The sequence below is a fragment of the Mus caroli genome, unplaced genomic scaffold (genome assembly GCF_978045245.1).
Source record: "Mus caroli unplaced genomic scaffold, Mus_caroli_1 scaffold_12, whole genome shotgun sequence".
In the NCBI taxonomy this organism is placed as follows: domain Eukaryota; kingdom Metazoa; phylum Chordata; class Mammalia; order Rodentia; family Muridae; genus Mus; species Mus caroli.
Genome location: NW_028227267.1, coordinates 46,152,897 through 46,178,694, shown reverse-complemented (window position 1 = coordinate 46,178,694; position 25,798 = coordinate 46,152,897). Strand labels below are relative to the sequence as shown.

Sequence of the window (25,798 nt, the reverse complement as noted above, 5' to 3'; positions counted from 1 at the left end):
AGGCCCATTGGATTTGCAAACTTTATATGCCCCAATATAGGGAATGCCAGGGCCAATAGAATGGGAATGGGTGGGTAAGGAAGTGGGGGGCGCTATGGGGGACTTTTGGGATAGCATTGGAAATGTAATTGAGGAAAATATGTAATAAAAAATATTAAAAATTTTAAAAAAGAGGACAATAAAATGGAATTTTCAATAGGAAAAAAAAAGAAAAGAAATGGGGTTGTAAATCAGAGATTGTGTGAATTCACATGGCTCAATATATTCAAACAGTGTCTCCTCTCAAGGCAGTTGCACTCTAAAACATAGAATCCAAGTTGTGTAAAAGTAAAGGTGCAGAAGTAGGTTTTTGACCTCTGGGAAACAAAGACACCTGGATAAATAGACTGTTTATTCCATGAATGGACCCCATAAGTAGACTTATATTGGAGAAGAATCTCCCTCATAAAAGGATCCTAACAAAGATGAGCTACCCATGCCATGGCACTAACAAACTCACCCCATTCAACACTGGACTTGTAGTGAAGCAGAGAGATAACTCTAGATTTGGAAGGAGATGTTGCCAAGAGGTATCCCCAGGGGCAAAAGAGAAACTCCAGGAAAGGGCACCTCAGAAACTGGTCAAGATGGGGTAAGCTGGTAGGCTATGGAATTTCCCAGTGACATCATCAGTAGTCACTTCCCAGACAATCTCTTGTATCCAAGAGAACCCTAGAATCTTCTGTGATGTCACCAGTGTTGTGGTAACCAGAGAGGCTTGTGGGGTACTCCTTCAGATCCTCATGGGTTCCCAAGGAGGCATGTTGTCCATGCTCCTCAGGGTATTTCAGAGAGAGAATAGAATACACACAGACACCAGAACAAGGCAGAAAGAGTCCAGCCGCCCGTCATGGTGGGAAAGGGCAAGAAACAACTGGTCATGGAGATGGCACAGTGAGTCCTGGGCAAGGTTTGGGGAGCTGCCGAGAGGATGTGGGCTTCAGCTGGTCCTTCCAGGAATAGGGATTATGATCTGGATCCTTCGTATTCCTCAGTGGTAGAACCAGAGTCAAGAGTGTCTGATGATTAGTTTTACAGACAGCCTGGTATTGAAAAGCCTGCAGTTGCTTTGCTGAGAGAACTTAATTTCCCCCTGAATGAAAAATTATGCAGAGCAAGCTCTTTGAGAATAGAAAAGTGTTGTTCTCAGGATAGAGTGTTCATGCACTTCATCTTAATATAGTTTCCTCTAGGATACATGAGCATGTGATGCCAAGAACAGAGAGGGCTAAGGTCTCAGACACTCTGGTATTGAACACACATGATGTGGACTGATTCACAGTCTTGGGTTCCTGTAGTAGTGTAGGAGCTCTCATCATGCATTTGAAGAAGACTAGAAAAGTGTTGGCTAGTGTGCTAAGAGGTACAACTCTGTTGTCAGATATGAGCTGACAATGCCCTCCACTTATTCTTGCCTGGTACAGCTTAAGAATTTCAGGGCTAGGGCGATTACAAGAGGAAGTCAGGTATATGCTTAGTGATCATGGTTGTGAACAGGGACCTAGCTGAGGAGCCCAGCTTGAAGATACCTATGATGCACTATCAGGGATTCTTGGTGTCTCTAGGTTTTCCCCTTCCTCAGGCTTCTGTGTAGGACAAAGCATGGTTTCCCTTTCCCTGCCCTATTATCTCTACAAGGTTACTAGTGTTTTTCTACCTACAGGGTCTGTTGGGGAGCCATCACCCCAACCCCCGACCATCAATGAGCAGGAGAAGAGACGCGAGAAGTTGGAGAAGCTCAAAAGAGAGCTCCAGAACATAAAAAATGCCAGAGAAGAACTTCAGGGAATTCTGGCCAATTACACTATCAAGGATTTAAATGACAGGTAGTCTTTATGCCCAGTACTCTGCTGACTATCTTGGGCCATCCCTGTTAAGCCCAGATTCCCTCATACCACAGGTGGCTACAACTCCAGGCTGTCTGCATATCCAAATCAATTTTGCTGATTGGACTTTCGACACAGAACTTCAAGTTCAGATAGGAGTGAGATGGGGTCACACGCACTTTTCATTCCTCCAAAAGTAATTCAGAGGCTGTGACATGAATTACAGTCTGGGGATGAAGGTAGTAATGTGTGAGCTCTCATCCTGCCATTTAAGAAGCTTACACAGGTGTTGGTTTGTGGGAGTTGCTAGGTAATGTTTGTTTATAGCCAATCCTTTCCATAATTGACCAGGCTATAATTTGGATCCAAATGGTCCAGTCAACAGCTGGAGCAGACTTTCCCACATACTGCCTCTCAGTATGACTGGATTGGCTGCAGTTCATCACTGTTTTTCTCAATTTTTGTTCATTATACTCTCAGATAAAGCCAATCATTTCATTTATTTGGCATTCTGATTGTAAGTGTGTGTGTATGTGTGTGTGTGTGTCTTGTGTCTGTCTGTTTGTGAGTGTGTGTGTGTAAAAGAGAAACAGAGACTGACAGAGAGACAGAGACTGAGAGAGATACTGTGTGCATGTGATCTCGAGTGTGCTTTTGTGGATGTGTGTGTTCCTGTGTGTGTGTGTTCCTGTGTGTCTGTGTTCCTGTGTGTGCAGCTTAAGATCTAGAGAGTCTGTGTCAAGTAATATATCATTGAGTTTGTCCTGACTCCATTTCCAGGCAATAGCAGTGAGGAAGCCAGGGAGGTTCATTTTGAGTAGCACAGGACTTGACCTCTGTGCTCACCGTGGATGCACATTGCAATCTCCTGATGTGTGATAAAAGCTTTTCCCTATAGATATGATTATGTCCTTTGGGAATTTTTGTAGCAATAGAGTCAAGGATTGGCAATTCCTTGTCTAAAACCAGGAGGAGAATAATACAGGTTTAACGTGGACCCAGGCCTGTGACACAGATTCCTGGAAAGTTCTGGGAGAGCAAGTCTATTCTTTCAAACCCCTTCAGGGAGCTGAAGCAGATCAACACCCTGCTTTTTCTTCCCTATGCTTACTGGCCCAAGCTGAAGTGCAATATGTTTAATAAGCACCAAGTGGAACCGGTAACAAGGAGCTAAGTCCAGTGGCATGTATGGGGTGGGATAGAGCATGATTCAACTTGAATTGAAATGATCCTTGTATCCTTAGTTCACGGGACAATTTGTTGCTTGGGCCATGCCCTCCCACAGGATCAACTTTGAGACATATATGCTTGAGATGCAACATGACCAGGTGATGACTGACCTGAAGAGAATGCCCCAGGACATCAGTGAGGCCTTGTCCAAGTGTAAGGAGTTGACTAAAGAAAATCAGTTCTACTGGTGAGTGACTAACAGGGTCATGACCCAAGAAATAGGCCCAGGATATGTCTGACAATCCTTGTCTTTGAACTAACATGGGGCTCAGGTTCTATACTCTTAGTCTCTAAACAGGAAGCCTGCCTCCTTCAAACAAGGCACTAAGATTTTAACATCTTAGACTCATTTTGATCAAGTGTGAAGAGTCTGGGAGCCCCTCAAGTCACTGTCCTTTCCAACTCAGTATCCTCAAGATCGAAAATGTTTCTAAGATGATGGAGATATCAATCAACCTTGGACCTTTTGAGCTCTGAAAGTAGATTCATAGATGGGGTTTCCAGGAGAAACATAGAAAGATAGTGTGATGCTTGGGTATCTTCACTCCTAGAGAATTTTGCCCTATACCTACAGGTGGTTTTTTAATACCACAGACTCATAAGCACATATAGACACCATGTTCTTTTCTGAAAGATACATGAGTCCCTGAAGATGTCAGGGTTTTCAAAGTACCTTGGGTCTTCTGGAAAGTGGCAGTCCTCTGGATTTGATCTCCCTCTATGGCCAATCTGGATACTTGTCTGGGGCTGTCTGGGGATCAGGGCCCATGATGAAGGAATGGTGCTTGGAGGAATGGGAGGAAGGTGGATGGATGCTGCCTGGAATCACCATGTTTTTTTTTTTGTGGTTCAGCTTCAGGAACTGCCACCTCCTGATTGAATCTAAGCTCATCCAGCACAAAGTCAGGATGTTGAGGAGTGAGAACAGACAGCTGCTAAGCGATCAGATTGCATTGGAACAATGCAACATAGCAACAAAAATACTATGTAAAGAAGGCAGCCAAAAGATCAAAGACCACTATACTAAACAGCAGCAGGTAGGATGAATGAAGTATCATGGGCAGAATGCCCTAATGTGTAATCATAAACACAGTCCAGCCTATGTAACCATCCTGCACCTTATCCAGGCTCTCTCCTATGTCTCATCCAGTTTTACACTTCTGTGATCATTTCCAAGACTTTCTGTGGAGTTACCCTCTTTTGAAGAAATTGGATTTCTGCCATGCCCTCTCCTCCCCATCCCAGTCTGCCACCTCTAGCTTGCCACTCTAGGCAGAGGATATCCTGGACAGCTGACAGCAACCACTCAAGTCTCTACTGTATGGAGAGGTGCCTAAAAAGCCACTTCCTAAATTATCTAGGAACCAGGTCCTCTGTTCTGCTCTATGGCAACTCACCCAGAGGGGCTTGGGCAAGTCCTCTCCTAGGACAGAAGGGCAGTCTCCAATTTTATTGCTTTATAATTAAATTCTTTAGTAGAAACAGAAAGTTATACAAAATATGTATTTTAAACATAGCAATTAGAGATCTTTGCCTATCTTGAACTAAATTAGCCCCCTAGAATTGCATGATGTGTCTTACTATCTTCACCAAGAGGATTCAGGGAACCCTACACTGCATCCCTCACCTGACATTGTTTTGCTTAGTATATCATGGCATGGCTTTGCTTTAGTACAGATTCCCCCTCATAGTTTTTCAGACTGCTACATTTCATAATATCCTTGCATGTCAATTCACGAGCCTCCTTTTGACTGACATTAGAGATGAATTTTATATCACATGAACAGCAATGTTATGAAAAGATCCTGGATAATAACTGCAACTAACTTTTTATTGATGCTACCAGGGTCTTCTGATAAGTAGCCAAGGTAGGTTTAGAGAGCAGAATATATTTGAACTTTGAGCTTGCTGTAAGATGTTCTTGGAACTCTGTAATTAAGACCTTGAATCTTGTGTGCACCAGCTTGTATGTGCAGAACTTATACCATACTTGTAGGATCGGCCAGTATCTGAATGGAAAGAGTTCCTGAAGAAGAAATAAATACAGGCCAGGGCACACTGGGTTAACCTAAGAGCCTTTAACACACCTTAGGTATCATTAATTCCTCAAGTAACAGGAAATGTGCTGTAATATAGCAGTGTTTTCACTGGGGTGAGTGTGTGTGTGTGTGTGTGTGTGTGCATGTGTGTTTCTGTGCTTTTGCCCAGGGGAGTTTGACCACATGTGTTTTGAATTTGTGTAATGTTAGGTGCTTGTAAGTTCTTTTTAATACAAGTGTGTATTCATGTATTCTTTTTGTATGTGTGTGTGTGCATGTGTGTGTGTGTGTGTGTGTGTGTGTGTGTAGGGATGCACTTGTGTGTCTCTATACATATATGTATTTAATTGTATCTATATATATTCATATATTCACTTGTTCAGAAAACATCTTAATTGTTAATAGGCAAAATATTTAATGAGAAAAGTACTCAGTCAGTTCATATTGCCTTGGAAAAACATCAAATACAGCAGCCCATCATCATGCCTGTCCACCTAGCTCACTAGAACTAAAGAAGACAAAAAATGTATAAAGTCAGATTTTCAAGAGAATTGAGAGGGAAAAGAATTTAACTGTACTAAAATCATTTGTGGGAAAACAAAGGATTGTGGTAACTGGAAGTAAGGAGTAGGCTACTGAGTCAAATCAATGTGCCTGAGAGTCAAAAAGGCTGGCTAAGACTTTGTGTTCCTTGAGTTTCATGTGTTTTGCAAATTGTATCTTATATCTGGGGTATTCTAAATCTCTGGGCTAATACCCACTTATCAGTGAGTACATATCATGTAAGTTCTTTTGTGTTTGGGTCTCCTCACTCAGGATGCTGCCCAACAGGTCCATCCATTTGCCTAGGAATTTCATGAATTCATTCTTTTTAATAGCTGAGTAGTACTCCATTGTGTAAATGTACCACATTTTCTGTATCCATTCCTCTGTTGAGGGGCATCTGGGTTCTTTCCAGCTTCTGGCTATTATAAATAAGGCTGCTATGAACATAGTGGAACATGTGTACTTCTTACTGGGTGTAACATTTTCTGGGTATATGCCCAGGAGAGGTATTGCAGGATCCTCCAGTAGTACTATGTCCAATTATCTGAGGAACCGTCAGGCTGATTTCCAGAGTGCTTGTACAAGCTTGCAATCCCACCAACAATGGAGGAGTGTTCCTCTATTAGATACAATTTGCAAAACACATGAAACTCAAGAAGAATGAAGACCAAAGTGTGGACACTTTGATCCTTCTTAGAATTGGGGACAAAACACACATGTAAGGAGTTACAGAGACAAAGTTTGGAACTGAGACAAAAGGATGGACCATCTAGAGACTGCCACACCAGGGGATCCATCCCATAATCAGCCTCCAAACGCTGACACCCTTGCATACACTAGCAAGATTTTGCTGAAATGACCCTGATATAGCTGTCTCTTGAGAGGCTAAGCCGGGGCCTAGCAAACACAAAAGTGGATTCTCACTGTTAGATGGATCACAGGGCTCCTAATGGAGGAGCTAGAGAAAGTACCCAAGGAACTAAAGGGACCTGCAATCCTACAAGTGGAACAACAATATGAACTAACCAGTACCCCCAGGAGCTCGTGTCTCTAGCTGCATATGTATCAGAAGATGGCCTAGTTGTGGGAGTGGGTGTGTAGAGTTGAGGGGGTATGGGACAGTTTTGGGATAGCATTGGAAACGTAAATGAAGAAAATATCTCATAAAAAATAATAATACCAAAAAGAAAATACTTTGTGTTCCTTCTCTGTACTCAGTGAATAGTGACTGCCCACTGGAAGATCAGGGGACTTGTTGCATCTTATCAGCATCCCAGTTTGTTTTCCTCCTTCCTTGCTACCATTTTCTTTCCAACTTTGCCCATGCTTCACTCAGTTGTTCTTGACTTGGAGTTTGTTCAGGGTGTTATGATTTGAAAGAATGAGTGGCTTGGTGTTGATAATGTACTAATCTTAAGGTGCATACCTATGGTGAAATGCAAGAACAGGACTGCCTCAGACAGCCCCTTAGACTCATGATTGTCTACAGAACAAACACTGGTCTCTCTGTAGCACTCTGTGACTACTCTTATTCAACATCATTCACTCGGTGTTAAAATCATCCTCAAGGAGGCTGGGGAGAAATGAGGATACTCAGACATTGCTGGTGGATTCAAATGGGGTCACCCTGTGAGATGCCATGTCCAACTCTTAAAAACATTGTACTGCATTGCGCAGGGACCTGGCAATTCCAGAACAAGCAGTAGGTGTCCACAGAAAAATTAGGGCACCTCATGGTTTTAGGGATATTCCTCATAGCAGCCCTGACCTAGAAACTTTCCATAAGCCCATCAGTAAAGCAGTGAAAATTACACTGAGTCCAACCTTTCCATGGAGTATTGCCTAGTGGAATAACACATGCAACCATTTGACTGTGAACTATTCAGACTTATTTTCCTCAAAACATCTCTGGCAGAATCTCCTTACAGGGAAAGAAGTTTCACTTAGCATCCTGGTTATGGAGATTTACTAGTTGCCTGGGCTCCTAGCTTGGATCCAGACTCACACAGGATATTGTAAATGAAGGGCCTATTGGAAGATTCTGCTCACTTTGCAGCCACTGAGGAACAGTGAGAAGAGTCAGGAACAGGCTGGTCTACCTCCATCCAGTGTGCCTTTGCTGGGAAACAAACCTACTGTGCATAGCCTTGGGAACTTCCTAAGCAGCTTTGGCCACAAACCCATATTTCCATTTTCTGTTTATTAGGATAAAGCACATTATTGACTGAGCTGTCTATAGGCTATGCGTACTATGTTCTTATCCCAGTCACGATTATTTTCTTTTACTTTTTCTTTTAAGAAAAAAAAAAAAAACATTTCTTTAACGTATGTGAGTACACTATTCCTCTCTTCAGAAACTCCAGAAGAGGTCTTCAGATCCTTCTGAAGACGGTTGTAAGCAACCATGTTTTTGCTGGGAATTCAACTCTGGAAGCCAAGAAGACCTGACACTGTTGCTAAATGCTGAGCTACATCTTCAGCATTTTATTTTTCAATTAAATGTTATTTTTTTTTTAAATTCTGGCTCTGTATTATCCTGGGAGGTCTCTGTTTTTATCATTAGCTTGTAAAGTAAACATGTTTCTTCAATGAAATACACTTGTATGTTTGAATACAAGTGCTTGTATTCGTTCAGAAATGTAGGAATGTGTGTGTCTGGATCTCTCTCTGTCTCTCTCATCTCTTTCTGTATCTCTGCCTAGGTCTGTGTGTGGGTGTGGGTGTGTCTTCTCTGTCTCTGTGTCTCTGTCTCTCTGTCTCTCTCTGTCTCTCTCTGTCTCTCTCTCTGTCTCTCTCTCTGTGTCTCTGTCTCTGTCTCTGTCTCTGTCTCTCTCTCTTTCTCTGTCTCTCTCTCTTTCTCTGTCTCTCTCTGTCTCTCAGTGTGTATGTGTGTGCAGGTTTGTCCTGGCCTGGCTGAAAAGATGCAGAGTCCTTTCGCTGTCTCTGAGATGAGCAAGTACCTAAGGAGCCATAAGCACAGCGGGGCTATTGATTTTTGGTTTTTTTTTTTTTCCTTCCTGTATATCCTTTTAGAGTTCAGTCCTTACCCTTGGAAAGATTTGCATGAAGCACACTCTTACTGATTACAGTATCCTTTCAATGTGCATGGATTTCCTGTGAGATGGTTTCTCTGGGGATTCCCACATATAGGGGTTCACAAGGAGAGCCAAGAAGGATTCTGCACTCCAGAAACAAGAAGTGCCTTCACTTCAACATTTGCTAGGCTCCCTAGAAGGCCTCTGTTCAATGTTAGATTCAGATACTGATACACATTTATTTATCAATAAAAAGTATTTAGACTATTGGAGAAATGTGGTGTTTTACTTTAACTCCAGCACAGTTTCTAGTTCACAGTTCAGTGTCAAGCAATTTTTTACATTTGAGAAAAACATCCAGGCCCAGGTGCTCTCTGCCCCTTCTCCTGTAGGGATACAGGAAAGATCTCAGATGAAAGATCATACTGGATTGTCCTGCTGAGTAAAGATGATGTTTGCTGGATCGCTGACATGGCAAGATCTCAACAGGCTTTTTTTCTCTTCGTCCCATAGGTCTGAAATATTCTGCAGAAGCTCAAACAGATCAGAGACCAGGTCAATATCTTGCTCCGACACAACTGTTCACCAGGAGCACTGGGTGTGCAAAGCAAATTAACCACATCTAATCCTTGTAACCATGGCAACCTTGGGCTGCATTTTCTTCTATTTTGGTTAGCTATGGGTAATGAGGCCTTTATTTTGTCTAGCCTCTGGTCCAGCAAGACTGCCTGTTTGGAAGGCTTCAGAGAAGTCCTGACATACATCAAGATCTGCTGGATATCCAGCAGGACTCTGACAATGCCAATTTTGGCTGATCCTGTTGGGTCATAAAGAATTATTTCATGGTGACCAGTCATTTGAATTTGAAAAACTTTGAGGTATCATCTGTAACATCTCTCATGTTAGCCTTGGAAGGACTAGTCCATCAGCAGAACACCCACCCCAATGAGGCACGCCTATATTCATCTTCAACAGATTATTACCATCAGTGACTTCCTTTGCACTATTTTACCAAGGCCAGCAACAGCCTGTGGGTCTGTGCTGAACATCTGCAGCAAGAGAATAATGCTTAGCTTAATTATTGTGTTTCGTTTTTTGTTAGAGTTTTGATTTCTTTGGGTCTTTGGTTTTCCTATGTTTTCATTTGAAGCTTCATTATATTTTTGTTAAAGTAATTAATTTGTGTTTTTGCTAAGTCTATATAGTGTATAAACTGACTCCCCCACTTTAAGATGTTATTGAATAAAATTAGTGAATTATGAATAAAACATCATCCCTAATTATTTCTATCATAAGGACATTCTGCATTTATGTGTGGTTCATAAATAGTTCTGTAACACTAGAAGTTTCAGGAGGAATGGGACTCTTCAAGTATCATGTTGTTTAGGCTTCATAAGTAGTGCCCAGCCAGCCAGAGCTCCACAGAAAATTGAGCTTTTGATGTGGATAATGTGTCAAACTATGTGGATCCCAATGTCAGGATGGAAAAAGTATCCATGCTCTATCTCTATAGTCAAAAATTTAGCTACAGTCATAATGTACTCTCCTGTGGATGACCATGTCGGACAAACAAATTAGAAACACAACAGTATTTCTCTAATACATCCCAGGAAACAAAAATATTCACACTGAGTAATTAAAATCTTCTGAATTATAAATGAAGTGATTGGGATTAAAATGACCTTCAAAGGTCATTTCATGATTGAAGGTTTGATACCTACTTCATAGAACTGTTTTACAAAGGAGTAGTAGATATGGACTTGCTGGAGGAGTTGTGACAATGGAGGTAAGCATTGAGGTTTCAAAAGCTCATGCCAATCCCTGCCTCTGTCTTTGTCCCTGTCTTTGTCACTATCTCTCTGTCTCTGTTGATCTCACTATGTTTCTCTCTCTTTTTCTCTATATCTCAGTCTACAATGTCTCTGTCTCTGTCTCTGCCTCAGTCTTTCTGTTTGTCTGTCAATCTGTATCTATCTATCTATCTCTTTCCTCTGCCTCCTCTATATGTATCAGATGCAAGTTCATCTACTCCTCTATTTTTATGATGCCTGTATGCATGCCTGCCTGCCTACTGCCTCGTTCCCCACCTTGACAATCCTGGATCACCCTTTTATATTGTTGGCCAACCCCAATTGAATATTTTCTTTATACGTTATCCTGGTCAAGATGTGTCCTAGCAATAAAACAGTGAATAAGAAAGCAAAAGAAACTCTTAATCAATGCAAAGATGAGCTACAGGATGTGAGAGGATCTTCACCAAGTGTACATATGACAGAGAGTTCATTTCTAGACAATCGGATGGTGTTTAAAACCAAACACCAGGAAACCTGCCTGTTAAATATTAAAACATTATAAATTTAAACATTTCAAAATGTTCTATGGCTGTACATGGTAGTGCACACCTGTAATCCCAGCAGTCAGAAGGCAGAGGCAAGAAGAACTGCATGAGCCTCTGGACAGCCTGGTCTATGTACTAGATTCTGGGACAGCAGGGTTAACTAGAGAATCCCAGTCTCAAACACACTCCCTTCTGATGTTCTGTCGAACCGAACAGAATCTTCAAGAAAGAGAAAGAAATGGATCATAGATATGTATTTAAATATTTAATATCCTTCCTCATAGGAAAATGCAAATTAAAATAGTTTTAACCTTGTATCTTACTGCAGTCAGAATGGCTATTACCAGTAGACTAAGGACCACAACTGTTGGCATGAGTGTGGGGTAAGAGAACATATATTCACCTGTACAGTCATTACGAAAAACAGGAGAAATGTTCTGCAAAACATTACTAGAGATAGATCTTCTATATGAACCAGCTGTACTATTTGTGGTGGTGTGAATGAGAAGAACCCTTATAGGCTCATAGATTTGAATACTTGGTCAACAGGGTATAGCACTATTTGATCGAATTTGGAGCTGTGGCCTTCTGTGGGGGTGGGCTTTAAAGTTTCAAAAGCCCAGCTCAGGGCCAGTATCCCTGCTTCCTGCAGATCCAGATCCAGAACTCTCAGCTACTTCTCCAACACCATGTCTGCCTGTGCATGATTCTGTCAAGACAAAAATGTACTAAAATTCTGAAAAGACCCCCATTTAAATGCTCTCCTTAAAAGGACCTATCATGGTCCTGTTGTCTCTTTCTAGCAAGTGAACACAGACTCAGACACTATTCCAGGGCATATAGCCAAAGGCATTATCCTAAGACAGAGACCTGGGTGTGCTCATGTTCCTTGCTGATTTATTCACAATAGGCAGGACATCAAAACAACCCAGACGTAAATATAACTGATGAAAGGATAATGAATATATGGTTCATATACACAATGGTAATGAACTGTGACAATATAAATGACATTTACAGGTTAATGGATGGAGACATGAATAATCTTTCTGAGTGATATAACCCAGACCCAAAAAGACAAATACCACATGATGTGTCTTATGTGGATGGTAACTTTGAATGTCTAGAGATGTGTATTTAAACTGCAGTATCCATAAAAGGTAATGCACCAGTGTTGGGTTATAGGAGGATATTTCAAGAAAATAATAGAACACATAATTTGTGAAGGAGAAAAAATGAAAACAGTAGGACAGAGTGAGGTAAATATCTTGGGAGATTGCAGAGGACTTTGGTGGCTTGAATATGCTTGATTATGGGAGTGGTACCTTTAGGAGTTGTGGCCTTGTTAGAAACAGTGTGTCAGTGTGGAGGGTGAGCTTTGAGATCCTCCTACTAAACACCAGTTAGACAGTCTTCTTGGTGCCTTCAGAATAAGATGTAGAGCTCTTAGCTTCTTCTCCAAACTAATGTCTGTCTAGATGCTGCCATGCTTCCTGCCTTGAAATCAATGGACTGAGCCTCTGAACCTATAAGCCAGTGCCAATGAAAAGTGGCCTTGGTCCTGGTGTCTCCTCACATCAATAAAACCCAAAGACCTGGGACAGTAGACCACCATGTCCGTAATTTGGTAAAGTTGAGTGTGTTGGAAGTCCCAGACCCACAGTAGATGGCAAAAGTGTCACCTGCTTCCTACCAGGCCTCTTTCATGGGACCAAAACCTCTATATAGGAACATGGCCTGTGGTCATTTAGAACAGAATAGGGTTCCCCCTACTAATGAGGTACCTAGAAGATGGTAGGGTTCAGTCAATAAGCTTCCCTTCCCGGACATTCCTTCCTCAGAAGGTACTTAACTTCTAGTCTAACCTCAAGACCTGTTATGCTTTCATTTCCATGAAAAACAATCAATAAACAGTTTAGAACCAAGGACTGTCTCTCTCATCAAATCAACTGTGGGTTATACGAAGAAAAAGCCTTTGCCTACAGAGCCTTGCCATCTAAGTCTCCAACAGAAGGCCCCTTAATTCTCCTGGACTAGTCACTTCTGAGCTAATACAGAATTCCCCATTCCCTGTTTTCAGGGCTAGTTCTCAGCCTGCTGGCCTCCTACATGCTCAGCTCCTCTGTGACTTCTAGCAGTACCTGCATATCCAAGATTCTGAGAACCCCTTGGCCTGGTCTCCTTGCAGGCCAGCAGGCTCTAACCTGCTATAAACTCCCTGCAACTCAGCACTGTCTGGATGTCCAGGATTTCCTGGGTCCATGTCCCCAGACTCCTTAACATAGGCCCATGGAATTCAGAACCTCCATTCTCTACTCTTGCCTGTGGTTTTCAATGTCAAATGGACTCCAAGGTGTCAGGGAACCCCAGCTTCTATCTCCTATGCCCAAGGCTACATTCTTCCACACCTTAAGTAGTGTAATTGCATTTCAATCCAGGTCAATACCAGACAGTGGGCTTAGGATACATACAATCTACCATGTCTGCATTTGGTCTGCCCAGTTGGTTTCCCACACCTAAATTCTGGCTAAAATCTGGCAACTGATATTCTAATTTCAGCTTCTCTAAGTGGGCTAAACTGGAGAGGGAGCCCAGGGCCTCAGGCACAACAAGCAGCAAACACTACAGGACAATACACTACACTTCACCACAGTACACGGCACCACACCACACTACAGTATACTATACTAGATAACCCCAGTCTTCCTTTTTCTCTGAGATCAACTTTGGCTCTCCACTGTGGGAACATGTCTTCTTTATATATCTGCACTGAATACAGGAAAATATGTTTTAACCAAGATCACTTTGGTGTTTGTCTAGCAAGTTTGTTGGCAATGTTAAAGATTTTCAATTGGCATGCAACTTTATCCTCTGTGAAGATTCAATATAAGAACACAATGTACAACTATCAAATCATTTATCATTTCTTTTCATTGGGAGCTTTCAACTCCCATTTTCATTTTGACCTAATGTTTTCTTGTTGGTTGGTATTGTGGTAGAAGCTGTTCCACACTCTTTGATTTTCTTCTCCTAGGTATAATGACCATTGCCATACAACCCTGAAAATATTCATCTCATCAGATAGCTTTAACGTGGCTAAATACTCTTTTGCAAACAAATTATGGATTATGGAGAATCTGGGGGTTGGGTTTTAAAATACTTTCACCAAAATAGTCAGAATATAAAACCTCTTACCTAGTTTCTGGTTTATTTCGAAGGAACAGCTCACCTCTAGTATAGAAATGTTTTTCTTAAACAAGGACTTGCTGTAACCAAGTTTGGGAGGGTTAGCTTTAATTGTCAGTTGGAAACAACCTGGAGTGAATCTGGGAGGAGAGTCTCAACAAGGGATATTTCCCTGGGTGGCCTGTGGACATATCTTTGGGGTTAGTTCTCCTAGTCAAATTAATTGATATCAAAAACCACAGCCCACTCTCAGAGGCAATATTCCCTAGACAAGGAAGAGGCCCCGAATGCATAAAGGTGGAGAATTGAGCTGAACACAAGTAAGCACTCAAGCGAGCTAGTGCGCATATCTGTGTTCATTTCTCTCTGCATTGGAAGGTCAGAGTGATGTGACCAGTACTCTCAAGCACCAGCTGTCACGACTTCCTGCAATGCTGGGCAGTCACATGAAACTGTAAGCTAAACAAACTGTTTCTCTCCTAAGATGCTTTTTCTGAAGTGTCTTTTCATTTGTCCACCCTGTCAGATCTTCTCATTTGGAGGCTTGGAACTCTTTTTACTTTATTTCTCCATCAAATGCAACATGTTTCTGGGAACTGAACTTTCCCTTCTACAATGTTAAGTACTAGAATTAATTTCTTTGTTCTTATTGTAATTTGACATTTGTTATCTAACAATCCCCATCTCCTTCCTTCTACTCAGGTCTCTACAAGAACTATCTCATCTACTCTATTTCTATAGAAGAGGTAATCCCTTGGTAGCTGAGATTGCAACTCCCAGTCCACCATCACCCTCCTAAAATCTGCCAACTGATATTCTAACTTCAGCTTCTCTAAGTGGGCTAAACTGGAGAGGGAGCCCAGGTCCTCATGTATACCAAGCAGCAAACACTACACGAGTGTACACTACACTTCACCACAACACATCGCCCCTCACCACACTACAGTATACTACACTAGAGAACCCCAGTCCTCCTGTTTCTCTGAGATCAACTTTCTTTCTTAGCACTTGCTCAGCCTTCCTGCATGGATTATCTGCCCAAACAAGGTGAATGTAATAAAACAAAGGGAACATTTTCTACTTTCATAATCCACATTAAAATTTGCTGTGAACTCTCTGCAGTTCATGACCACCAGGAACACCTGGCCTCCATTCTCCCCATTGCCACTTACTGGGTTCTCTCTCCATTTTTTCTGTTCTCTTTTCTAATCTGAGGATACAGCCTTGGATACTCATTTTTTGGGTACTTTGTCCTTTCCTTCAGACCTCTGTATTTGCTGTTTCTCCCCTTAGGACTCTGTGTATCAGGCTGAGTACTTATAGAGCTGTTTCTAACTCTGCATCAGCCGATACCCACAAGAGCTTCTGGCCCTCAGACAGGTGGTTCTCCAAAGCTTTAGATAAGAGGTGTGACTCTGAATAACACCCTGACTCCTGCAGACAGATGGCTGCTGAACAAACTCCATGACTAGTTGTACCAGGAGGGTTTTGGGACTCCTCCAAGTCTGGCTGCACTGCAGCTTCTCCTACAATTCAATGGGGATGCCTTACAGGTTAAGAGGATCAGTCAAGTACTAACAAGGTGGCCACATGGACGCATACAGAAAGGCATGGTACAGGAGAAGCTGAAATTCCTACTTGTTCATGTGAAGGCTGCTAATAGAACATTAATGTCCAGGCAGCTAGGGTGAGGGTCATGACCACACCCTATACTCCAACTTGGCCACACATTCTTATATTGCCACTCAGTGGGCTGAGCATATAAAAACCATAACAAATATTGATGCAAAAATACTCAATAACTTCTTGGAAACTGAATCTAATAACACATGCAAATGATCATTCACCATGATCCAATAGGCATCATGCATAGGATGTAAGAATGATTCAGTGTTTTGGAATTCATCAAAGTAATATACTATGTAATAAATTTAAGAAAGTATTACTTGATCATCCCTTTAGATGCTGTATCATCCCACGGATGCAGGAATGATTCAATATATGGAAATCCATCAATGTAATCCACTATATAAAATAACTTAAAATATATTGGATAATCTCATCAGATGCTGAAAAAGTGTTTGACAAAATACAATACAACTTCAAGTTCAATGCACTGGAGGGATCAGAAATAACGGTCTATATCTGAATATAATAAGAGCAACATAGAGCAATCCAGTTGCCAACATCAAAATATATGGATAAAAATTTAAAGCCGTCCCCTTAAAATCAGAGACAAGGAAAGACTTCCCCCTCTTCCTCTATGTATTCAACATAGTTCTTGACATTTTACCCAGAGCAATCAGGCAAGAAAAGCAGATCAAAGTGATACAAATTGGGAGGGAGGAATTCAAGACACTACAATTTGAGGAGTATGGGATATTACACATAAGTGAGCCCCCAAAAATCCAGGAGAGAACTCCTACAGATGATAAACCACTTCAGCAAAGTCAATGGATATAAAATTAACTCAAAAAATCCAGGAATTTTCCTCTACTTAAAGGGTAATTAGGTTGAAGAAGAAATTTTAAAAAACAACATACTTCACAATAGTCACAAACAATATCTTGGTATGACTCTAACAAATCAAGGGAAAGATCTGAATGACAAGAACATTAAGTCTCTGAACAAAGAAATCAAAGAAGACCATAGAATATGGAAAGATCTCCCATGGTCATTAATGAGCAGTATTAATATAGTAAAAAAGGTCCATCTCGCCAAAATAATCTACGGATTCAATGCAATTCCCATCACAATTCTAACTCATTTCCTCACAGAGATAGAAAAAGTAATTCTCAAATTTATCTGGAATAACAGAAACCACAGTATAGCAAAAACTATTCTTAACAATAAAAGAATGGCTGGGGAAATCACCATCCCTGATGTCAAAATATACCACAGGGCAATAGTGATAAAAATGGCATGGTACTGGTATAGACAGACAAGTAGACCGATGGAATGGAATTGAAGACCTAGAAATGGACCTACACTCATATGGTACTTGATCTTTGTCAAAGGAGCCAAAACCATCCAGTGGATAAAAGACAGCATTTTCAACAATTGGTGCTTGTTCAACTGGCAGTATGCATATAGAAGAATGCAAATTGATCTATTCTTATCTCCTTGTACAAAGCTCAAGTCCAAGTCACTCAAGGACCTCCACATAAAACAAGATACCCTGGATCTAATACAAGAGAGAGCAGTAGAGAACCTCAAACATATTGGCAAAGGGGAAATGTTGCTGTACAGGACACCAATGGCTCATGCTGTAAGATAAAAAACATTGTCAAATGGGACCCCATAAAATTGAAAAGCTTTGTAAGGCAAAGGATGCTGTCTAAAGGACAAAATTGCACACACATATTGGGAAAACATCTGTACCAACCCTACGTCTGATAGAGGGCTAATATCCAAAAAATACCAAGAACTCAAGAAGTTACACTCCAGAGATCTTAATAACCCTATTAAAGAATGGGGTACAGAGCTAAACAGAAAATTCTCAACGATGAATCTTGAATGGTTGAGATGTACTTAAAGAAATGTTCAATATCTTTAGTCATCAGGGAAATGCAAATCAAAATGACCCTAAAATTCCACTTCACAGCATTCAGATGGGCAAAGAACAAAAGTCAGCTGACAGGGGATTCTGGCAAGAATGTGAAAAAAGAAGAACATTCCTCCATTCCTGCTGGGACAGCAAGTTGGAAAAACCACTTTGGAGATCAATCTGGCAATTCCTGAGAAAGTTGGAAATAGTTCTACCTCAAATACAGTTATACCACCATGGTACATACACCCAAAAGATTCTCCAATATATTAAAAGGACACATGCACCACTACTTTCATAGCAACCTTATAAGACCAGATGCGAAAACAACCCAGATGTCCCTCAACAGAGGAATGGATACAGAAAATATGGTACATTGTACAGAAGTACTACTCAGCTTTAAAAACATTACTTCATGAAAGTCAAAGGCCAATGTTTGGAAGTTGAAATATCATCCTGAGTGTGGTATCCTAGTCACAAAAGGATACACATGGTATGTAGTTATTGATAAGTGGAAATTGTTCAAAAAATGCATGGAATCCTCACGATACAACTAACAGACTATGGGAAACCGAAGAAGAAGGAAGATCACACCAAAGTGTGAATGCTACAGTTCTACTCAGAAGGGGGAAGAAAAGAATGTTTGGAAGTAGGAGGAGAGAAGGATCTGGGAGGGAGAGAAGAGTAGGAGGTAAAGGGGGTTCTGGTTCAGACATGGGAGGAGACCGGGAAGAAATACAGAATGAAAGTCATTTGAAAGGAGGTCTGTAGCCACTGGGAAGGGGGAACTGTGTGTAACCACTATAAAGTCTCAGATGCCAGGGACCCAAGAGATTCCCAGAACCCAACATGAAGGACATTAGCCGAATACCAAACAAAGAAGAAGTAGGAACTATACAGACCATATTTATTGGATAAGCATGGAAACCTTCGAAGGATGTAACCACCCAACCATCTCAAAAGTATTAATCCAGAATTCCTTCTCTCAAAAGTAAATGCAGGGATAAAGAGAGGAGCAGAGCTTGAAGGAAAGGCCATCTAGAGACTGCCCCAACTTGGGATCCATTCCATCTGGAGACACCAAACCCAGTCACTATTGCTGATGTCAAGAAATCTGATGCTGTCAGGAGCCTGGCAAGTTTCTCTCTCTCTCTTCTCTCTCTCCTTTTTTTTCCCCCCACAGGTGCAGGAACATTTTTGTTGCTTTTCCCTAAACACAGTGTAACATTGATAGATAACATTTGTATCAAGTTAGGATTATGGGTAATCAGGAGACGATTCAGTATATCAGTATGTAGCAATGGTCCTCAACCTTCCTAATGCTGCAGCAAATCTTTTATGTACTTCTTCATGTTTTGGTGATACTCCCGCCCCCATACCATGTAATTATTGAAATGCTACTTCATAACTGCAACTTTGGTATTTGGTCTCTCTTGAAATGCTATGCATGCAGCCAAACATGACACTGAGCAAGGGGACCCAGATTGTAAAGTTAGGACAAGGACTGAAGGAACAGAAGGGGATTGCAACTCCATAAGGAGAACAACAAATTCAACCAAACAGAGCCTAGCAAAACTCACATGCACTAAACCACTAAGCACATACTACATGAGGGGATATCCAGAGTTCCAGCTGGATACGTAGCAGAAGAATGCCTTATCTGGCATCAATGGGAGGGAATGCCCTTGGTCCTGTACAGGCATGATGATCCAGGGTTGGGCAATGCTAGGGCACTGAGGCAGGAGTGTGGGGAGGAGGGGGTATAGGAGCACCCTCATACATAAAGGCAACGCTAGAAGTGGAGGGGATGTGGTTTTTGGAGGGGGAACTGAGAAGGAGGATAACAGTTGGAATGGAAATACATAAGAAAATCAATAAAGAAAAAGTAAAAATAAAGTTATAAAAATCACAAATGGGGCAACCCTGGAGAAGGACAACCTACAAAAGAGACCAGGATCTACAGATACAAGCCTCACCAAAAGAACTTAGAAAAGAGAATTACAGGCAAAGGAAATACCATAAATGATATTACAAAGTCACTCAAAGAAAATGCAAAGAGTAAAAAACTCCTAACTCAAAACATCTAGCAAATACAGGACACAATAAAAAGAACAAAACTAAGAATAATAGAAAAAGAAGTGGGTGAGACTTAACAATTCAAGGACCCAGAAAACATCTTCAACAATATCATTTTTAAAAGTCCTTAACCTAAAGACAGAGATGGCCTTAAGTTTACAAGAAACCTACAACACACCAAATCGATTTGTCCAATACAGAAAATCATCCTTTCACATATTAAACAAAAGTATGAATGTACAGAATAAAAAAAGAAAATATTACAAGCTCTAAGGGAAAAAAAAGTCAAATAACATACAAAGGAAGACCTATGAGAATTACATCAGACTTGTCACCAGAAATGATAATATCTAGAAGATCTTGGACAAATGTCTTGCAAACTCTAAGAGAATACAAATGCCAGCCCTGGCTACTATACCCAGAAAACTCTTTATGACCATAGTTGGAGAAACTAAGATATTCTGCAACAAAAACAAATTCAAACAATATCTTTCCACTAATCCAGCACTACAGAGGATACTAGAAGCAAAATTCAAACAGAATAAGTGTAAACATACCCAAGAAAACACAACAAATGAATAATCTCACAAGAGACCCAAAGGAAAAGCATGTTGTCACCAATCCCTGCCCTATTATCTCTATGTTAATAGTGTTTATCAACCTACATGGTCTGTTGGAAAGGCATCACCCCAACCCTCCACCACCAATAGGCAGGATCAGAGATTCAAGAGGATGGAGAAGCTCAAAGGGATCAAAAATGAGAGAGACGAACTCCAGGGAATCCTAGCCAATTACACTAACAAGGATTTGAACAACAGGTAGTCATTATGCCCAGTTCTTTGCTGACTGTCTTGGGCCCTCTCTGTTAACCTCAGTTTCCCTCATATCACAGGAGGCTAAAACACCAGGCTGTCCACACATCCAAATTCATTTTGCTGAATGGATTTTCGACACAGAACTTCAAGTTCAGATAGGAGTGAAATGGGACTCAGGCAATTTGATTTCTCCAAAGGTAAATCAGAGCCTGTGGTATGAATTACAGTCTGGGCTTTAGGGTTGTAGTGTGTGAGCCCTAATCCTGCAATGTAAGAATCCTATACAGGTATAAGTTTTGGGGAGATGCAAAGTACACTGTGTTTATGGCCAATCATGTTTGCAGTTGACTTGGAAATAATTTGTGTTCAACTGGTAATGTCAACAGCTGGAGGGGCCTGGTCCCACATACTGTCTCTCAGTATAACTGGATTGGCCATAGTTCATCACTGCTTTTATCACATTCTATTCACTATACTATCAGATAATGTGTGTTCATTTGGCATTCTGATTGTGTTTGATTATGGGGGGGGTGTCAGTGTGTGTGTGTGTGTGTGTGTGTGTGTGTGTGTGTGTGTGTGTGTATGTGTTCCACTTAAGAGCTGGAGAGTCTGTATGGTATGCTGGGGCCTGAGATTTTGCTTGACACAATTTCCAGCCAAAAATAGTGAAGACAGAGGGAGCCTCACTTTGAGCAGCACAGCATATGAGCTCTGTGCTCACCTTAGGTGCACACTGGAAATGTAGCATCCTGTAGATACTGATTATGTCCTTTGGGAGTTTATGTAGCAATAGAAGCAAGGATTGACAATTCCTTGTCTACAAACAGATATGTAGGTGGACCCAGGACTACAGCACAGGTTCCTGGAAAGTTCTTGGAGTGCTAGTCTATTCTTTCATGCCCCTTCGGGGAGATAAGGTAGGTCAAATCCCTGCCTTTACTTCCCTGCCTCTACTGACCCCAGGCAAAGAGTAATAAGTTTAATAAGCTCCAAGTGGAACTGTTAACATGGAGCAATGTCATGGCATAGATGTGTTGGGGTAGTCCATGATTCAGCTTGAATTAACATGATCCTTGTATCCATAGTTCATGGGATTATTTGCTCCTTGGGCCATGCCCTCCCACAGAATCAAAATTAGGACATTCATGCTCAACATGCAACATGATCAGGTGATGACTGACCTGAAGAAAATGCCTCAGGACATTAGTGAAGCCTTGTACAAGTACAAGGAGTTGACTAAAGAAAATCAATTCTACTGGTGAGTGACTAACAGGATCATGATCCATGTACTAGGCACAGGATATGTCTGCCCATCCTTGTCTTTGAACCAAAGTAGGGGCTCAGTTTATATACTGTTTGCCTCTAAACCAGAAGATCTCAGAAAATGGAAAGATCTCCCATGCTCATGGATTTGCAGGATCAACACTGTAAAAATGGCTATCTTGCCAAAAGCAATCTACAGATTCAATGCAATCCCCATCAAAATTCCAACTCAATTCTTCAACCAATTAGAAAGAGCAATCTGCAAATTCATCTGGAATAACAAAAAACCTAGGATAGCAAAAACTCTTCTCAAGGATAAAAGAACCTCTGGTGGAATCACCATGCCTGACATAAAGCTTTACTACAGAGCAATTGTGATAAAAACTGCATGGTACTGGTATAGTGACAGACAAGTAGTCCAATGGAATAAAATTGAAGACCCAGAAATGAACCCACACACCTCTGGTCACTTGATCTTTGACAAGAGAGCTAAAACCATCCAGTGGAAGAAAGACAGCATTTTCAACAAATTATGCTGGCACAACTGGTTGTTATCATGTAGAAGAATGTGAATTGATCCATTTCTATCTCCTTGTACTAAGGTCAGATCTAAGTGGATCAAGGAACTCCACATAAAACCAGAAACACTGAAACTTATAGAGAAGAAAGTGGGGAAATGCCTTGAAGATATGGGTACAGGGGAAAAATTCCTGAATAGAACAGCAATGGCTTTTGCTGTAAGATCGTGAATTGACAAATGGAACCTCATGAAACTTTAAGCTTCTGCAAGGCAAAAGACACCGCCAATAAGACAAAAAGGCCACCAACAGATTGGGAAAGGATCTTTACCTCTCCTAAATCAGATAGGGGACTAATATCCAATATATATAAAGAACTCAAGATGGTGGACTCCAGAAAATCAAATAACCCCATTAAAAAATGGGGCTCAGAACCAAACAAAGAATTCTCACCTGAGGAATACTGAATGGCAGAGAAGCACCTTAAAAAATGGTCATTTGCTTCTTAGGGGTCACGTGAGACAGGCAGGACAAAATTTACAAGTATTAGATCCCAGTGGAATTGCCAAATGAATGGTTATCATTGCCTTTGGGGGGGGGGATTTTATGTTTTCTCTCCCCTTTCCCTGCATTGCAAGATGGTCTCTTTACCTTGCCTAGATCTTGACTCACACTGAAAGAGCCTGAGCAGGTACTTGTCAGTCCTGTTTTCTGTCAGTGTTGCTCGAGTTCTTTCCTAGAGCTTATATTCTGGAGCTGACTGGATCAACAGGGATGTGAAATAGGCTTCTCTCAGGCTGAGTGTCAGTGTGAAAGATGTGAGTCTTCAAAAATGAAATTTCACTAATGCTCTCAACCTAGTCTAAGAGTGTGCCCCCTAAAAATTTTTATTCCCCAGTGATGGATAGCAGAGTCCTGTGTCTCACATTAAACATAAGTCTTTCATAGTCTCCATTCAACTGTTTCTCTACCATCCATTGCTATCTCCTCATAGTTTTCGACTCACTTATGATTTTTGGTAAAAAAAGGGAGGGAGGGAGGGAGGGAGAGAGGGAGGGAGGGAGGGAGGGAGGGAGGGAGGGAGGGAGGGAGGGAGGGAGGGAGGGAGGGAGGGAAGGAAGGAGGGGAATGGGGAGAGGGAGAGGGAAAGGGGCGGGGGAGGAGGAGGGGGAGGGGGAGGGGGAGGGGGAGAGGGAGAGGGAGAGAGAGAGAGAGAGAAACCATGTTGCCAACATTTAAAAGTGAATAAAAACATAGATAGTCCAGCCCACCTTTTCCAAATCTTATCATGTGACCTCAGAGTCCCCTTCCCAGTCCTTCCCTCATTCACTACAACTTCCAGACCCAGGGTTTGGAGGCCCACCCATGTGAAAAAAAAAGGGGGTACCATGAAGCATGGTACCCTTGGAACCCGAGCATGATATGGTGCACAAAAGGGGAGCTCAAAAACAGCTAGCTGAAGACATGAGACAAAACAGGGCTCCAAGAATCTCAATGTTCCTATTGAAAGAACACTTAGGAACCTAAAACACCAGCCTATCATTCTATGATGGAAGTGTAGGGCTCTTGGAGGACAAGGGGCAGGAATCCAGGCACCCCGGAGTCACGAAAGATGGTTCTGTGGCCTGGTGGGAAAGCATTGGTGTTGGTTGAGGGACCACAGAATCCAACTTACCTGGATTCTCATGGCTCTCCATCTACTGGTCCTCAGACTCCAGTGGCCCTGGGGATCAAGCTTCTTCCTGAAGCTCCACTTCTGGGCCTCTCTTCTGCTGCGAAGCCTTCACACAGCACTCTTTCTCTTGCATGCATCGTGGATGCTGGCAGGGGTCGCAGCAGATACTCAGACACTGGAGTCAGGAGGTCAGGAGACCAGGCCAGATATAACCTTTGTGGCCAGTTCTAATCCAGCCACATGCCCTGGTCCCCCTCCCAGTTGGTCACGGCTAGCTTTCCTTTCTAGGTATAGGAGTTCCTGGACCCCTGAAAACAACCCCTTCCAGCTCTATGGTATGGAAAGGTACCTCGGGATGTCACTTCCGGAATTATCTAGGAACCAAGTCCTCCGATCTTCTCTATGGCAGCTAACTCAGAGCACCTCTGGCCCCATCTACTCCTAGGACAGAAGGACAGTCTCCAGTTTTATTGTTTTCTAATTAAAGTCTTTAGTAATAAAAAGTTAAATATGTAAGCATTTAAAAATAAAAATTAGACTCCTTTGCCTTCCTTGCACTAAGATAACCCCCTGAAAATTAATGGAGTGTCTTACTGGCTTCACCAAGTGGATTCTTGGAATAATACAGTGCATCCCTCTGCTGACATTGTTTTTGCTGAGTGTATCATGGAAATGACTTCTCTTCTCATGTCTTCCACCTCATTATTTTGCAGAGTGCCTCATTTCAGAAAAAAACAAAAAAACAAAAAAAAAAAAAACAAGGCATGTTAAGTCACTAATATCATTCATTTTGGCCCACATTAGGAATGATGAGTGTGTGTGTGTGTGTGTGTGTGTGTGTGTGTGTGTGTGTGTGTGTATTTGTGCACACGCGCGCGCTTGCATGCGCGCGCACATGTGCTATTGCACGCCTGTGTGTTTAAATTGGGATTTTTTAAATTTACATTTTAAATATTATCCCGTGTCCTGGTATCCCCTCATTAAAAAAAAACCTCCCCCAATTCCCTTTCCCCTCCCCTTCTTACCAACTCACCCACTCCTGGTTCCTGGCCCTGACATTATATCACATGAACTGTAACGTGTTGAATTGCAGCTACTGGATAATATCTATGGCTAACTGTTTTTATTGGTGTTACAAGAGTCTTATGAGAACTAGCCAAGTTAGGTTTAGAGAGCAGAATATATTTCAACTTGGAGCTTGCTGGAGGATGTTTTGAAACCCTTTTTTAGAACCTTGAATCTTGTGTGGACCCACTTGTGTGTGCAGAGGATCCGCTTGTCTGTTTTATACCATACTTGGAGAAGCAGCAAATATCTGCATGGAAAAAGTTCCTGACAAGGAAATCAGGACAGGCCCAGACAGCACAGGCTGGGTTAATTTAAGAATCTACTACACAGCTCAGGTCCCAATACTAGGTCAATTGTCAGGAAATGTGCTGTAATATATGTAATGTAGCAGTGTTTTCATTGGTGTGTTTGTGTGTGTGTGTGTGAGTGTGTGTGTGTGTGTGTGTTTGCCCAGGTGTTTGTGAACATGTTTATGTGTCATATTTGTGTAATGGTAGGTACCTGTTGTAGGTGCTAGTACATAGTATTGTTCATTCATGTATTCTTTTCTTTTATGTGTGTGTGCATGTATATGTGAAGGCATGTATTCATGTGTCT

General features: G+C 41.6%; 1 long non-coding RNA gene and 1 pseudogene across 1 annotated transcript in view; one reads left to right on the top strand and one right to left on the bottom strand.

The window, feature by feature from the left end:
• Positions 1 to 24,455, bottom strand: part of LOC147001823 (uncharacterized) — a 34,475-nt gene extending 10,020 nt beyond the window's left edge. Inside the window, exon 1 of the long non-coding RNA XR_015044647.1 lies at positions 24,134 to 24,455. This is a non-coding gene — a long non-coding RNA (uncharacterized LOC147001823). The remainder of the gene's footprint in view (positions 1 to 24,133) is intronic.
• LOC147001824 (uncharacterized) lies at positions 783 to 9,546 on the top strand (annotated as a pseudogene).
• Positions 24,456 to 25,798: the final 1,343 nt, after the last annotated feature.